General features: G+C 53.4%; 1 long non-coding RNA gene across 1 annotated transcript; it reads left to right on the top strand.

Moving 5' to 3' along the window:
* Window positions 1-8,707: 8,707 nt before the first annotated feature.
* Window positions 8,708-13,700, top strand: LOC133064956 (uncharacterized). The gene is made up of 3 exons (XR_009694783.1): window positions 8,708-8,782; window positions 10,263-10,527; window positions 11,740-13,700. It is a non-coding gene; the product is annotated as an uncharacterized LOC133064956 (long non-coding RNA).
* The last annotated feature ends 3,988 nt before the right edge of the window (window positions 13,701-17,688 follow it).

Here is a 17,688-nt window from a genome sequence, read left to right as displayed (position 1 = left end):
CAGGCTGTCTGGTTCCAAAGTCCAAACTTTTAATGACTATGCTATGTCTCTTTTAAATTTTTTTTAGAGTAAAATTGAGATTACTTGATCCAGGCTGCCTTTGGCCTAGGGGTATGACCTCACGATATTCCAGGTCGTTCCCAGTCCTGTGTGTGTGGATGTGTCTCTGTCACACACACACACAGTGCTTCATCCTGGTGCTGCCAGGCACATCCATGATCTCCTGGTTCCTCCACGGTCAGGCATCAGGTCTATGGGAACACGGTGCCCTTGGGTTTGGGTCCAAGTCTGTTCTGGAACATTCCACCCTACACCTCTCCCCTCCACTGCCAGCCTGGCTCCACCCCCAGGCCAGCATTCCTGGAAAGTTCAAAGGCAGCTCCTCTCAGAGGAGATTTTTTGTCTGCAGCTGAAATTGGGATAAGCCTAGAAGGTTCCCACCCAGAATCCCGTGGCGGCTCCATCTTGGGGTCAGAAGGCGTGGCACGGCCCCAGGGCCTCAGGGTGTTTCCTCTTCTCCGTGGCAGAGGCCTGGGCAGTTGTGAAACCCACGAAGTGCACCTCCCCATCCCAGTGTGTCTTCTGGGGCTGCTTCTGGCCACTCAGCGGAGTCCAGGCCGCCAGCACTCTTCTTCGCCAGTTTCGCTCAGTCCCACGAGCGTGCTCTTGAGCACCCAGCCCTGTGCTGGGTGCTGCGGACCTGCCCTGACAGCTCACCGGGTCGCATGGACGGCCCGTGCAACCTTCCCATGGGCTGTTGGTGACCTGGGGTGGCAGCACATCCCCAAAGGTCTACCCGGACTGTGCTCAGGGAGTGGCCCTGGATACACCTCTGGGACCTCCCCGGGCTGCTCAGGAGAGCCATCCAAGTCTGAGTGCTGACCCCTGGCTCCGCTGCTGTTGTCAGAAAGCCCCAGCAACACTGCCCCACCCTCTACCCCTGCTGCTGGGCAGATAACTAACCCACTCCTCGGCCTGCCACTCGGGCCCCTCCTCCTTGCTCAGCCTGACTCAGAGGCCCGTCCGCAGATCTGGGTGGAAAGGTGCTGTCCTGGTGCCAGGGCCTGAGGAGATGGGCCAGGCCCTCACTCCGCACTGGCCTGACCTTTAGCAGGACCTTCTGAGCATTCCTTGATCTAGAAATGCCACATGTGTACACACACACACACACACACACTCATTCACACCCGGCCACACTCTGACCAGAGGTGAAACAGTGGAGGTGCTGGACTGAACCAGAACAGCCTGTGTGGGGCACAGCCTCCTGGCCTCTTGTGTGAGGCCCCAGCACCCTCTAGTACAGGACAGCAGAGCCAGGGGCCTGGGAAAGAGCCTGTGCCTCTGGTTCCTTCCATGTTAGTTGCTCAGTTATTTTCAACTCTTTGCAACCCCAAGGACTGGGGCCAGGCTCCTCTGTCCATGGAATTCTCCAGGCAAGAATACTGGAATGGTTGCCATTTCCTTTTCCAGGGGATCTTCCTAACCCAGGGATCAAACTTAGGTCTCCTGCCTCTTCTGCACTGCAGGCAGATTCTTTACCATCTGAGCCACCAGGGAAGCCCAGGTATAGGCCTGGGTATCCCCCCCACCCCTGGAATAGGCGCAAATCCTGGCTGCCTCCGGGGCCAGCGCCTCTGCTTGTGCCCCAGCCCTGCAGCCCCGCCCTCTGTCTCATTCACACACACACACACACACACACACAGAGCTAGATTCCTCTGCAAATCCTCAAGGTCTCCTCCCTACTACTCTAGCCTCTGGGACAAAGTATCCACGTTCCACAAAGCCTTGGCCCTTGACTCAACCCTCAAAAACTGAGGTCAGGCCCCAATGAGTCCCCAGTCTCAAGGGATTCCCCTCCCTGGCTCTGCCTTGCTGGGCTCCCCCCCACCCCCACCCCATTCCCCAGTCTGGACTTGGCAATGGATGGCTTCATGACCATCCGCACACCTTGGCCGAGCCAGCTCCTGCTCCAGCACACAGGGCCACATGATGTGGCTCCATGCTATTTCCCAGGACGTGCTGGACCGCCGGGGACAAGGCATTCCATTTTCTTTTGTTTTCACCCCCATGGACCTGCCATTGGCTCTGCTCAACATGCCCTGCCTACTTGTCTTCCGGATATAAAGTCCGCTGTCAGCACATGAGCACTGACCATTAACTGGACCCTGTTCTAAGAGCTTGACATATTTTCATTCATGCAATCCTCACAAGAAGCCCAGGAGGAAAGTCCCATTAATTGTACCCATTGTTCAGATGAGGAAACTGTAGCTGAGGGAGGTTAAGGAGTGATGCATTTATTTCCACCCATCTTTCAAGATTCACTTTGGGCCCCACCTTCCTGGGGCCCTCCCTTCTCCTCTCACTGCCCCCAGCCTAGAGCCACTGCCCTCCCGCCCCACCCCCAGTGATTTCTGTTGAGGCTGTTACTTCAGCCCCTAGGCACTGATGTTTGCCCTTGTCCTGAGCGGAGGGCCCTGTGAGAGCTGTGGGCAGGCCTGGGTCTGAGTCATCGCCTGCCCCACTGCCCAGCACTGAGCCTGGCAAGCTGGCTGGGCAGGTAACTCTTTGCTGCCTGGAGATGTTGGCCAGAGAAAGGACGGTCAGGGCCCTCGTCCCATTCCCCGGTCACTTCCCCCCTCTCCTCCTCCTCTCTACATCTATCCCAGTCCAGCTCTGTCCCCACCTTTCCTACGAGATTCCAGGGGAAAGTGGCGAGCTCCTGCCAAGCTCTCAGGTTGGGCCTCGCTGCCGGGAAGTAGAATCTGGGCTGGGTGTTGGTCAAGCACCCCAGCTCAAGCCGGCCCAGCGTGGACCTGAAGTCTGGGAGCCCCAGCTACGCACCCTGGGTCACCTCTGGGCAGCCACTTCAGTGTGTGTGTGTACAAACTGGGGGCAGGCAGGGAAATGAGCCAGCAGCGCAATGCCACATTTATTTAAGTGGCACTGAGTTAAAAATAGCCCCCGAGTGCCCCAAGAGCAGAAAGCAGTCACGCTGACCTCTGGCTCAGATAGAGAGGGATTCCAGGGGCCCTGAGAACTGTCTACGCCTCCGTGCACTCCGCACGGCCCCCTCTCTTGCAAACGGATCTGTGACTCTGTCAAGTGTCACACACACCCCAATGTGGCTGGGTGGCAACAGCGACATGTTTTTCGGGCTTCACCGATTGCAGCATCTTGCAGCAGAAAAGCATGAACTTTAGACATGGCCAGGACCCCAGCATGGGATTACTCCACAACTGCCCCATTTCTACCCCCCATTTTGCAGAGGGCGGGGTGGGAGTGCTGGTGAGTGGAGTTCCAAAAGAAATGACTGGCTCGAGGTTACACAGAGCAAGACGCAAGTCGGGTCTCTTGGCTCCCAGCCCAGGTCTCTTTCCACCATGTTACATCACAGTCATCATGTTTTATTACACAATGTTGGAATATATTTTGTTCTTTCGTGTTTTGTAGTGCCAGGTAGGCAGGGGTGGGGGTTAGGATCGGGGTGGGGAAAGCCTTGGAAGGAGGAGGTGACAAGAAAGCGATAAGGCTGAATACAGCAGTAAGCCCATATCTTCCCCCACCCAGATCGAGCCCTGGTTCCCCACCTGAGATTTCTCCCCGGGTCAGGTGTAGTGGGTGTGGCTCAGTACCCAGTGCCCTAATTAGCACCTGTTGACAGTTTCTGGTTTGTGTGTTATCACCTTGGGTCCGCTTATCTTTATCAGAGCCAAAGGTTGATTGGAGGATTCTGGCTGAGGCTCAAAGCAACTTCACTCTGATTCCACGAAGCATTTATAACCGCTGTGAATAACAGCCCTCTTTCCTCAAGATATCAGCACGGCTTGTCCCAGAGATCACTATGGAGCCCCCACCATGCCCACCAGTATGATAGTACAGCACTCTGCCCTCAGCCAGGAGAGGAAGCTGGTACCAGGCCCCCTGACCTGTAATCTCAGGCCCCCAGCAGTGAGGCCCCAGGCAACCAAACTGCTAGAAGCCCCTACCAGGGACTGCAGCCCCAGCCTGCTCCTCCAAGCTCTCTTGCCAGAACCAAGGTTGCCAGGGCCTTATCAGCCCAAGAGGTGGAGTATTAATCTGGCCATCTATGCCCCAGCCCTGCCCCCTCACAGCCAGCCACCCCACTCCAGGTAGGCGGGGTGTGTACCCATCAGACAGGGTACGAAGGCCATGGAAGGGGCCTGTGTAAGCAAGGCAGGCCCTGCATGTGGCCCATGGGCATTCGAGGGGGTCCTTCTTGCTTTCTCCCCAATATTAGCCTCCAGGCCAGGCCCTCAGGTCCTTCCCAGCTCCCCTCTGAGCTCAGGTGAGATGGCTTCTCTGAAAAGTAACCCAGTCCTTTCCTGACACCTGACTGACATTTCTACCTGGACCCCCTTGGTCTAATGATGTCAGAAGACCAGGGTCCTACTCCCAGCTTGGCCACTGTCTCCCTCTCAGGTCCCGGGGCAAGTCACTGTGAACCCACACCTCAACTGCATCACTTGTAAACCCGGAATGGTCCTTGGCTTGTCCCAGAAGAACCACCTTCCCAGTGAGATATGGTACCTGAGTCTGAGTGACCACAGGGCCCTCCTGCATAGAACCACCTGGAGCAGGATCCGGGGGCCTGGATGGAGCGCTTTTGTGTCTTGAACCTCACTGAATCCCACTTACTACCACCCCCAACCCCCTTAGCTCGTGAGCCAGGTCTCCAGGAGCCACCCAGGGGAGACAGAGATGCCTTTTGCCTTTTGAGGATGTCCTCAGAGACTCAGGCAGGGATGGGCCCCAGCCCAGCAGCCATGCTTTTGTGTGTGTGTGTGTGTGTGTGTGCGCGCGCGATCGCATGTGTACCCACCCTCTGGGGCATTGTCTGGAGGGGGCATTGTCCAGGGGACTGGGCGGTTGCCTTTATGGCTAGGCATAAAAGGTAATCATTGACTGCATCAATGCCGCCCTGCGCGTCAGTGCCCGCCCAGCCTCGACCCTGCCAGGCCCGGGATTACTTTACAGTCACATAAAAGGAGCCTCCAGACTGGCCCCTGGGGACTTTGACCCTCGAGGGAGGGAGCTGTTCCCTGGAGACGGACTTTTCTTATAATATTTACTTGACAGAGAAGAGCTCCCGCCTTTCATCAAACACCACTGGGATTGTCTCAGCCCAGGCTGCCAAGCCACAGAGTCCTCATCGACAGGAACGCCACCTGCCCCTCCTTCTTCCATCTCTCCCATCAGGATCCCCCCGGCAGCCTAGACTTCCCTAGACTGGTTCTCTAGACACATTTTGGAGCCTCATTTACTTTATAGCTTTATTTCATTGAGCTCACAGTAGCCCCATGGGTAGGAACCGAGATAATTCCCATTTTACAGACAGGAAAACTTGAGTTCAGAGAGGTAACTTTCCTAAGTCACACAGCCAGTAAATGGCAAATCTCTCCCTCAGATGGTAGTCTTACATTGCAGTGGTCTCCAGACTTGCTTGATTGAGTGCTCTTATCAGTGAAAAATAGCTCTCAGCACACACCTTTAATATTTTTATACATATCCACTAATCACACACCTGCACTACTGGAAGACAGCATATTAAATATTAGCAAATATCTACACCCCAATGAGCCAACTTTTCTCATCCCATCATTCAAACCAGATCAAATCAAACCCACTGACACTCCCTGAGGCTCAATTCCAGCAGGGACGCCTGGGCAAGAGAGAGAAGGCAGAGGTCATGCTGAGCTCTGCTGGAATGGTAGGCCTCAGGCAGGTGAACCGATAGGGAGAGGGCATTCCAAACGAATGCTTGAGCAAAACCCAGGAGGCAGAAATGGCAGGAAATGTTCAGGCACAGCTGAGAAGCCTGGGAACGTGAATGGCTGTATCTACAGACAATGCTGGAAATTTTCCGGCGGAGCTCAAAGGAGTTGGCCAGACTGCCAGACCTCGTGGGGAGAACACAGTGCGGAGCTGAAGCGGGTTAGTGAGCAGCAATGTGACTTTCCCAGAGCCCGTGTTTTGGAAATGTCTCCAGGTCATAGAGTGGAGTGTGATCACGCCCTTAGATCGGTCTCCCTGGAGTTGTTGTAACACGCGGCCCTTTGACAGGCTCGAGACTGAAGGCCGGTCAGGAGTTGCCACACCTCTGTATACATGCACGCGTGCTGCCTGCCATTTACCAGCTGCCCTCGCTGGCCTCGGTTTTCTCATCTAGAAAATGGGCATAACAATAGCACACAGCATAGATCTTGTCATCGCTCTGACAACTGGGGAGAATTGGCTGAAGTGCCGGATTCAGGATCTGGCAGGTAGCAGACAGCTGCATGGCAGCTGCCCTCACAATTAGACCATGCCATTCCCTCTGCATGCTGATGTTCATGGGGTCGAAAAGAGTTGAACATAACTGACTGACTAAACAAAAACAATTCCCTTTCTTTGTCTGAAGAAATCAAACCAGCCCCTCAAAAATCTAGTTCAGACTTCACTTCTGAGGACCCCAATAGATTTATCACTCCTCGCCTTGGGCTCACCTTGCTCTGGCTCATACGGGTAATGTAGCATTAGCACGTCATGCTAGCTGCCCTCACATCTCTAGCTGCCCTCCCCCTCATCTTTGCGTTCCTGTCCCAGACATTTAACGGGCCTGGGTCAATTTCTGTGACTTGGCTCAAAAATGAATACAAAGTGAAATAACATCAGAAGAAGAGGAGGAAGAGAAGGAGGAAGAGGAAGTAGCATATTGAGGGGCACTTAGCTAAGTTCTTCATACATATTACATTATGAATCCTCTCATCTACCCTGTAAGATAGGCAGATCAGGCAGGATGGGCTAGTTTATGCTGCAGTAACAAACATCCCAACATTTCAGTGGTTTAAAGATTCATCTCTCGGGCTTCCCTGGTGGCTCAGTGGTAAAGAATCTGCCTGCCAATACAGGAGACATAGGTTCGATCCCTGATCCGGGAAGATCCCACATGCCATGGAGCAACTTAGCCCCTGGGCCACAACCACTGAGCCTGTGTTTTAGAGCCCGGGAACCGCAACTACTAAGCGCATATGCCACGACCACTGAGGCCCGTGTGCTCTAGAGCATGTGCTCTGTAACAAGAGAAGTCATCACAATGAGAAACCCATGGGTTGCAATCAGAGAGTAGCCGCCCCTGATCATAGCTAGAGAAAAGCTGGTGCAGCAGCAAAGATCCAGCACAGCCAAAAATAAATTTAAAAAATAAAATTTTAAAAAGGATTCACTTCTCCTTCATGCCAAAGGAGCATTGTAGGTCACCAGGAGGGTTCTGAGCTACGTTGTTCTCACTCAGGGACCCAGGCCAAAGGAAGCTTCCATCAACATCATTGGTCACAATCACCATGACAGCCAGAAGGGGATTTGAGGATTCATACCTTAGTTCTTGTTGTTACTATCTGGACGTGGCATGTATCAATCACATTTCACTGTCTAGAGCGTCACTCTGCTACACTCACTTCAAGGGGGTGATGAAGTTCCATCCTGCCAGGCCTGTGTTCCTAACTCTATGTCATGAAAGCCACACAAGGTGGGTCAGGACCATTCCTAGTTGTGCTAACAGCCACTCCCAACTGGGCTACCCAAATTCCCCTTGGCAGAGACTCTACCTCTCCCTTATCTAAAGGGTACCCATCTCTCTCCTCCCCTGGGAACCTCTTCTCTTTCATAACATGAATGCACAAAAATCTGGGTCAGTCTTTATCTTTCAGCGAAACTGCACTCATCGAGGAATCAGCCTTTACTTGGTTAGACATGAAAAATCACAACCATATTTCATATCCAACACCAAGAAGACATTGTGGGTCTGGCAAGGAGCATGGGAAAGAATGTGATTCCAACCATTGGGGTTGGAATGCGATTTATTACCAAATAATTACATGCTATCTGCAGGCTGGGATCACACACAAGTTTGTACCACAAGGAGAGTCTGCCCTATGCATTTCCCAGAGTCCATTACCTGTTTTTTCCATCATTGTTTGCAATGGGGATTGTGCAGGCTCTGAGGGCAAGTCTGCTATGTGCATGTATTTGTGTGAGTGTGTAAGACAGTGAGCCAGAAAGGAGGTTACGGGCTGATGAGGAGCGTCTAGTCAGTCGAGCCCAGCTGGTGCCCAGGAGAAGGAAGCACAGGTCTCTCCATCAAGCTTCTAACCCAGATTTTTTAAAAGCCTTCCACATCCAAATGTGTGTGCTAAGCCTGGCTCCCTATAAGAAGTAGCAGTTAAGAGTTACCCTCAACCACAGGCAGACTTCATTCTGCTCCAGGAGCCAGTTAAAGGAGGCACAGTCAGGCCAAGAGGTGAGTATGGGGCAGAAACAAGCAGAGTTTCAGCAGATGAAGCAGAATAAACGTTCAAAGTCAGAGACCCATGAGAGCCAGGACAAACTGGGAACAAGAGGCAAAGCTGTTGAGGAGCCGAATGGTGTCATGTGGGGAGCAAGAATCCGGGGCTGTGCCGCTTACCAGCTGGATCACTTGGGCAATTATCCAGCCTCTTGAAGCCTCAGCTTCCTCAATTGTAAACTGAGGCCAATGAGCGACCCCCATCAAAAGGCTACTGGGGGGTAAGTGAGCTCACAAGCAAAGCTAATGCAGGCCCAGTCTCTGGTGGTATGCAATAGTCCAGGCCCTGCCCTGCTCCTGCCCCTGCTCTCTGGGCCCTGGCATGGGTGGAGCTTGGTGAGAAGCCCTCCCTCCCTCCCTAGCTGCCCCAGACTGTGTGAGCTGCAGAATGGGGAGGGGCCTGTCCAGGAGAATCAAGTCCAGAGGGAAACCAGTTACCTAGTGAGTAGAGGCCCAAGTAGAGATCCCCTTGCCTTTTCTTTCCTTCTCATCCCTTACTCTTCTCACCTCTCAAAACCCTGCTGGAAACTAGCTGGTTTCCAGGGCCCTGCTGGGAGGAAAGGAGAGAAGATTCTGGAAGCAGAGGAAGACATTCTAGAGCCTGCCCTTTACAGCAACTAGTATGAACTGGGAGGAGAGAGGGGGGAGGCTGACTATGCAGAAGACAAGGAAGAGAAGCCATGGTTTGGGGGAGGAAGAGCTCAGGGACAGAGCCGGAGCCTGGAAGATGGACAGGATGAGTGTGGGGGAGCAAGCAGTGGGCATGGCTGCAAGAAAGGCCTGGAGCAGCTGGTGGGGAGCAGTCAGGTGGCAAATGAGGGACTGTAGAGACAGGAGCAGTAGGAGTAAAGGCTGTGAGTGGTGGGGTCGTCTGACCTCAGGGATTGTGGTGAGGCTACATAGACAGCTCTGGAGTTTTCTTTGGTCAGAGATGAGGAGTACAGCCAAAGCACCTGGAGATAGGTGCCTCACAGACAAGAGAGGGGCTTCCCTGATGGCTCAGCCGGTAAGGAATCTGTTTGCAATGCAGGAGACACAGGAGACTCAGGTTTGATCCCTGGGTGGGGATGATCCCCTGGAGGAGGAAATGGCGACCTACTCCAATAATGTTGCCTGGAAAATCCCATTGACAGAGGAGTCTGGTGGTTGCAGTCCATGGGGTCTCAAAGAGTCAGACATGACTGAGCACAGGGCACATGCTGAGGCATCACTGACTTTGTCTTTGCTCTTCATAAGACTATGTGCTCATGTACTGTACTATAGACAAGACAGGTGTTGGGGGATGTGAGATGCTGCATTCACACCCCTGGGTGCAGAGAGGGGAAGGGCCAGTCTCTTTGGATGGGGTCCCCACCTCCCTGACCATCTCACAGCCAGGCCCTGGCTGTGTTGACACACATGCCCTCCCCCAGCCACGGAGGCTGAAATGTGGCATTGTTCAGCTGGAAGTGAGTCACAGGGCTTTTCCTTCCTTCTCTTCCTCTCCACTCTGCTTGCCCGACACCTTACAGATTCTCTTTCTCACACTCACGCACATACACCCACAAACACAACCGCACGCATGCAACCACCTTTCAGAATCCATAAACTGTAAATGAATGGTTATCAGCATAAACACCTCCATCCAGCACTGGGTGAGGGGAGAAGCACGGCTCAGAGAGCTGAAGCATATGTGCATCTGCGTGGATGTGTCTGTGTGTGTGTGCCCACAGGTGTTCTAGAGTCTCTGATGCACTGGGTCTCTGTGTGAGTTCATTTGTATGACTGAGATCAGGAGGGGACATCTGTGAAGGGAGCATATACAAGGGTCTGTGAGGTTGTGGTCCAAAGTTTCTATGGGTGCAGGGTTGGGGGGGGGGGTGCTGTGCCCTCATCACTGCTGGGATAGGCATAGGAGTATGTGTTGTGTGTCTATTCCCAGGTGCTTCAGCAGTAAAGAACCTGCCTACAACGTAGGAGGCAGGAGTTCGATCCCTGGGTTGGGAAGATCCCCTGAAGAAGGAAATGGCAACCCACTCCAGTATTCTTGCCTGGGAAACCCCATAGACAGAGGAGTTTGGCAAGCTACAGTCTGCAGGGTGGCAAAGAGTGACGCGACCAAGTGGCTGAGCATGCACACACACACCCTAGAGGCATGCTGTGAGTGCCTGAGAAGTGTCTGCACGGATATCTGAGTCATGGAGGAGGTGGGTGCCGGGTGGAGAAAACCTTTCTGTCCGTGTTCATGCAGGCGTTGGGAGTGTCTGTGTCGGGGCCGCCAGCCCAGCCTCTGACTCTGCAGGATGTGAAATAGTGGGTTTGTGATCAAGGCCAGTGGTGCTGCCCCCATTCACATCTCCCTCGGCCTGGACAGAGGGTCAGAGATAAACCAAGTCAGCCCTGGTGGCCATGGTCAGAGCAGTGTCACATTCACAGGGGTCTTCAGGAGACACGGAAAGGAAGGCAGGGCCTTGCTCTCCCTATCCCCAGGGGTCCCCCACCCTGCAGAGTCCAGCAGAGAGAACACAGGGCACCAACACCACTGCCAGGCAATTCTCCCTTCAGGCACCACAGGGAGGGTGCCCCTCCACCAGCACATGGGTCTATCCCCCACTGTGAGCCCCCCACCAGACCCTGCTCCCAGCCAGACTGCAAACCCCGGAATGCTGGGCCTCTTCTCCTCAGTCTTTCCATGTATAAAAGGAAGCCAAGGAATCCTGCAGGTAGGGGTTACCCGCACCTGGCTGAGCCTGAAGTCACATGCACAGAGAACCGCGCTCCCTTCGCCACCTCCTGCTGGACTCCAGAGAAACGGTTCAGTCAGACCTTCCCTTTGGGGGCAGGGGCTGCAGGTCCATGGGCAAACTCTAGGGGGCGCTGCCAGGCAGCCGGCTTAGGCCTGCACCTGTCGATGGATTAAATGAGCAAAAGGCCTGGGACGGGGAGAGGGGCTTGAAGATCTGTGTGAATCGGGGACGGAAGTTCAGTGGGGCCTGACGGGAGGGTTTGTCTGGGAGATGTGTGATTTCTGTCGCCCGTTGGTCGTAGGAAGCGGGGAGGAGGGAGGGGGGGTAGGCCCTCCGAATTCAGTCCCAGGCTCTCAAGGACTGCGCCCCGTGGAGGGGATGGTCAGGTTGTCCCTGGATGCTTGATTAAGACCCCACTGCTGGGGCTTCCATGGCAGTCCAGCGATTAAGGGGACGAAGGTTTGATCCCTAGTCGGGGAACTAAGATCCTGCATGCTGCTAGATGTCACGGGGAGGGGGGACTGGGGAGGTGTGAAATCTATTTAAAAAATTCCTCACGGGATTTGGGAGAGAGGGGGATGTGGAATAGTTGGAGTCTGCCTGCTTTCCCTCTCCTCAGATCTCTTCTCTCTCTTCGCCTCTCTCTCTCCCCCTCTCCTCCCTCTTCCTCAGGTCTCACCAAGGCACGGCCCTCCCCAAGGACCCCTCAAGGAGATGAAGGTCCCCCACCTCAGCCGCAGGAGGTGGCAGCAGTCAGGGTGAGAGGACTGTCCCCCAGTACAGGACCTGGAAGGAAGGGGCTGTGGCTGCCCTCTCCTCTCCTAGGACGCACCCCATGATTGCCCCCCAAACCCTGGCAAAGCCACGCCCCTCCGCCCCCGCTGACCAGGCTCCCTGCATGCCGGCCTTGCCAGGGGAGGAGGCTCCAGGGTCAATTCGGAATTCTGGGGGGTGGTCCCTGTTCACGGAGGTGTTGCCTTCCTCCAACTGCCCATCCATAAAGGACGTTTGTGCCCGGGCAACACCGCCCACCTGGGGCTGGGGGGCAGGCGCTGCTGCGAACACAGCGCCACAGTGAAAGCGGGACAAACGCGCCTGTGTCCGCCCTGGCCGAGGTGCCGGAGGAAGCGCGGTCCGGCCGAAGTGTTAATGGGCCTCCTTCCTGCCCTGCCCAAGCCAGCTCCCCGGGTGCTCATCCCCTCTCCCCCAAACGCCTGCTTCCGCTCAAGGCCCGGCACGCCCCCTCCCCGTCCCTGGCCACAGCTCTGTCCTGCTTTGACAAACATCCCTCTCAGCCTTTTGAGTTTATGGCTTTTTCGTGTGCCTTCCCTTCAAGTGGTCGGAAACCGAGGCGCTGGCCCCCAGAGTAGAGGCCAGGCCTGGGGTGGAGGGGAGACTGGAATCCCGCCTCAGGTAGATAAGGGCCAGGCAGGGAACAGTGCAGGAAGGGCACGCTGCCAGCTCTGTCCCCAGGGGGACAGGTGGGGGAAGCCCAGGAGACCATTCTTAAAGGGGTCAGCACCAGCCCACGTGATGGCCGGCAGCCATTGCAAGAAGGCAGGCAGGGGTACTTGTGGATTTGTTTTTGTTTTAAAATGAAGTATTTATTAAGCATTGACTCGGCCTTGTGCCAAGTCCATGAATTTATTATCTCATTGAATCCTCAAGAAAAGTCAACATGACCATGACTCTCATTTTTACAGATGATAAAACTGGGGCCCACAGAGGTTAAGTACCATGCACCCAGGTCACAGCTTATTGGTAGCAGAGCAAGGATTCAAGCCCAAGCAGTGTCCAAGCCCAGGCAGCAACCATGTGTTGGAGAAAAGCCACCACACTATTTGCATTTTTGTCAGTCACTCCTGAGCTTTTGTATCATCTGGGCCTGAGATTGACTGTTAGGGTGTCCCTGAGTCCCTGGGTCAGCCCCAGGAGGGCCAAGGAGGAACCAGTCATTCCCCAGGCTCCCGGTGCCCTCAGAGACTAGGGGGTACCATGGGAGCTTCAAGATCCCTTAGGTATTGGCACCATCTACAAGTTGACATCTTCCCATAAGGAGACATATTTTCAAATGTATGTAGAAACTGTTGAATAAAACCCATACTCATTTAGAAGTGTTAATGAATGCATATTTGTTTATGATCATTTGTATTTTTTCTCAATCAAAGGATTTTTTAAAGTATGACTGCTATCACGTGAAGCAGGGAGCCCGTCTGCAAAATGTTTCAATTCTCTAAGAGTGTTTATTTAAAAAAAAAAAAAAGGTTCAGAAACCACTTTACAGACTAAGACACCCATGCCCTGAGAGGTAGCACTTCCTGGCCAAGTTTCAGACCAAACAGGGGACCCAGAGAGGGTACTAGAAGTGGGGCGGGGCTCCCTTTCTATCTGGTCAGGGCAGCCCCCAAGAACTCATCGCAGAAGGGAGCCTGCTTAGGGTTTCAGGGGTAGACTCTGGGGAATACAACCCAGTGGGGCTTGGAGCTTGAGGGACAAAGGGGCTAGGAGAAATTCGGGGGCTTCACTGTCTCCCAGAGGGTGGGGACAATTCTAGGACCCAAGAGTACCAGCCTTACCTGTTGTTTCTTCTAGGAGCCTTTTCCTAAGGCCGGCATTGTAGGTCCTTCATTTGTGTGACTAGAAGGAAGATGGGAGGGGGCTATCAATGGGGAAATTACCCCTACTCCACACTACCGGGCCAAAGGGATAGACCACCCCCTTTTCCCCAAAGGAAGGAAGCAAAGGAAAGACATTTCTGGAGCAGTCTGTTTTTACAGGTTAGGATTTTCTTTTGTTTTTAACCTCAACAATCCTATAAAGCAGATCCCATAGCTCCCATTTTGACAGATGTACCTCTGAGAGGTGAAAAGCTTTTATTTTATTTATTTTTTTGAGGTGAAAAGCTTTTAAAAGGCAGAGCCAGCACCTAAACTTGACACCGCACTGTGGGGCCTGATCTAGGTTCTGGGGGGTGGGGGTAGCGTGGAAGCTGCCAGAAGGAAGGGGAGGGGGAGTGAGAGGGGGAAGCTGAGGCCCAGCCCCCACATCCCCTGCCCCAGCGAACATCCTCTCTGCCTGCCTTTGTTCACAAAACCGAAAAAGTGATGATGGTTTTCCTTCCTCTCTTTAAGAAAACAACAGAATCAAAACAAACAGAGAAGGGGAACTCCCTTCTGTAGCTTTTGCCAGAAATAAAAGGAAGAAATAGTTCCAGTCCAGCCTTAGGCCAGCTACCCGGACAAGGTGTAGGAGGGGAAGAGAGAGTAGCCCTCTCAAAAACCCAAGCTTCAGCAAGCACCCCCACCTCCTGGTCCTTATCCAACCCTTTCTCCACTGGTCATCTCACCACCCAAGATCACACACACTGACACAGCTGAGGCCATTGAAACGTCCCAGAGGGCTTTAGTAAATCCTAAAGAAGGGCAAAAAGGAAATAAAAACACCCCCTCCCTAAAATACAAACCAGCACTGGCCACCTCCCATGGCCACTTCCCACTCAGGGCTCCCAGGCCCTGCCCCATTTCTCTCTTCTGAGCTGCCTTCACTGAAGTCTTCATAGAGCAGTGATACCTCACAGGGTTCCATTCTTCTATAGTCAACTTGCCTGTACCTTAGTGGCCACAACAATCAAAGTCTGGAGTAGCCTTCAGTTCATGATACTGTAGGACACCTATCCTTACCCTAGCCTGAGCCCTCCCATTCATCCCCTAGTTCAGCTTGCAGTTCCAGATATCTTGTGCTGATTGGCTCATCTGGGGTGACTGACAGCTTCAGAGGTCTGCCCTCTGCATACAAGGTGGCCTTAAAGGCTCAGCAGTGTCATCCTCATTGAGGGACTTGATCTCACAGAATTGGCCCATCAGTCAGCTTCACTCTTTGACAGCAACTCTGGGACCAAAAGCGCCTTTTGAAAATTGTTTGGATAGATTAAGGAGTTGTGATCTAGTTTCAAGGTCAGAGGATAGTTGGAGAAGAGCTTTTCCTCACTGAGACTAACTAGTCTCAGCAAATTCTAAAGGAGTACTTAGTATTGTACTCCATATGGTACTTGGTCCTGTGGAAAGTGTAAGGACAGATGAGTCTCAGGATCTCCTGGAGACCTGGGAGAGATGGTGGTAGGGAGAGAATTGTGCCTAAACCATTAGAGAAGTGTGTAAATGGAAACTCAGCTCCTCTTGAAGATGTGTAAGGGTAGGAGGAAGAACACAGGTGACACTGCTAACTTTTTGGGAATTATTGCACCACAGGATTCTGGGCTCCCTTTTGTTTCCCAGAGCTGACAAGGCCTGCATTTGGCAGGTGTTCAGTTTGTGTCTGTTGGACAAACAGCCACTGTTTGGGCTTCACTGGCATTGGGGAGTCAGAGGAGGTCAAGCAAAGATGACTTTCCTGAGGGTGAGGCCAGGGCAGGGCTAAGGCCAGACTTTCTACCTCTGTAAGTGTTCGCTCTTCTCAGTGCCTTTAATACATCCTCCAAGTGGCCTCTGGAGCTATGGTGCCAAAACACAGTTGTGTCATGCCTTCCTGACCTCCAAAGCCTTTGCCACCTGCACTTGCCCACCAAACAGAGTCTATGACAGCTGCCTCTCTCCCCCAAGCTGCAGTGAGCACAGTGGTTGGGGGCTCAGGCTCCACAGTCAGGCCCCTGGGTTTAGATTCTGGCTCTACCCCCTTTACCAAGTGGTGACCCAGGACAAGTTACCGATACTGATACTTCCCAAGCTTCTGTTTCCTCTTTGTAAGGTGGGGACGCCAACAGTATCCACTCGTAGGGGTTGGGTGAGGGTTAAATGAGATATATCCTACATAGAGATACACAGTGGAGCCCCCAACACTTGCTGGCATTCCTCAGCATTCCCAGGAGGACTCTTTGTCTTCCCACTGACTCAGGAAAGTTCTTAAAGGCAGATACCATTGTTCTATATCTTCCCTAGGTCCTAGCTATTGTTGTTCCATTGTAGGAGTTCAGTAATACTTGTAGGCCAGGGTGTAGAGCTTAGAAAGCGGGCCCAGAGCTGGCAGATTTGATTTCTCCCTAGCCCAGAACACCCTCCTCTGCCATCCCTGGCCCTAGCACACTCCTGCTCCATCTTTTAAGACCTGCTCTGTCTCGCCTCCTCCAGGAAGCCTTCCCTGGTTCTCACGTTGAGTCAGGCCCCTCTGTGTCCCTGCTGCAAGCACAGTAGATACATCCTGATCAACACACTGTTATAGAATAGTTCTTGGTTTAGGCAACTGGCTTCCAAGAGACCATGCCCCATCTCACCCCCTGCCAAGTCTGGCTCAACAGCAGCCCAATGTTTTGATGAATAAATTGATGGATTTATTCTGTGACCTTGAGCAAAACCCCTCTGTCCCATTCTAACAAGGGGAAAGCACTGTGTTTCTTGGATAAGTAGGAGGGAGGAGCCCCAAGGTGGAAGGGGCAGGGCCAGGAGAGGAATGAAAGAGCTTGTGGCTAGATGGGATCCCCCAGGGGCAACCATGCTGGCTTGACCAGTGACAGCTAGAGTAGGGAGTTGCCCCATACCCTGATGTGCCCCCGGTGAAGGGCTCTCCCCACATGAGGATGGAAGAGCAGGGTCCCTTGGCAAGGCCAACTGAAAAAAAAGAGGTCTCTGTTTTCAGGCTCTTCCCGTCCAGTAACCTGGCCCACAAGAGCCCCCCACAGGATCTGCCCACCCTCCCTCCCAGCCATCAGCACAGCTGTGACCTTGAACTGGTCACCACTCATCCCTGGACTTCCAAGTTCTCTTCTCTCCTGCCCAGGGCTTAAGGTGCCATGGGTCACTGCCTGGGAAGGAGGCCAGGGATGGACTCCTGGCTGGCTGATCACTCTCCAGTGGGGTGTTGGCCTTAGCAGGCAGGTTTCAGCTTTCAGAGTGTTTTCCTGTCTAGGGCACTTTCTATTTTTTCAATACTTTTCCTAACTCAGCCAAACAAGAAAAAAGGAAACTGGTGAACCTTCTAAGGGCTAGAAGGGTGGGGGTGGGCAGACTTTACCCTGCTAAAGGCCAGAGGCAGGGCTAGGGGCCCCTCTACCCCCATCCCCCCATCCTCCCACTCCCGTCCCTGCCAGGCTGACTCATTGTTTTGCAACAAACAGGCGGCCAGACCCTGGCAGTTTCTCGAAGTCCAGCCTCAAAGCAGGCTGGGTTCAATCCCTGCCCTCCCAACGGCCCAGGCAGGCCTGGGATGATTGGGTTATCTATCTCTGCCTGCATCCCCTTTGTCTGAGGCAGCCACTTGCTAACCCGAAGTAAACACACTTGTCTCTGGACATGTGAGAAGAGAAGGGGCTGTTATCTCTGGAGACCAGAGAGATTCCTCTCCCCTGACAGGTTCCTCTGCAAAGGGGAGGGATTTCAGATGGTAGCATCCAGAGACTGGTGCCCACATTCAAATCCCAGCTCTGCCTGCCACTTACTGTGGGTGGCCTTGGGCAAGTCACCAACCCTATCTGCTTCGACCTCCCCGGTCTACAAAATATTGGGATACCAGTACCTACTTCAGAGTTGTCTGAGCATTGATGAGTCCATATTTAAACTGAGTTATATGTCGTTATTGTTTAGTCATGTCTGACTCTGTTGTGACCCCATGGACTGTAGCCTTTCAGGCTCC

The sequence above is a fragment of the Dama dama genome, chromosome 11 (assembly GCF_033118175.1).
Source record: "Dama dama isolate Ldn47 chromosome 11, ASM3311817v1, whole genome shotgun sequence".
NCBI lineage: Eukaryota > Metazoa > Chordata > Mammalia > Artiodactyla > Cervidae > Dama > Dama dama.
Note: the sequence above shows the minus strand (reverse complement) of the source record. Positions and strands in the feature narration are given on the sequence as shown.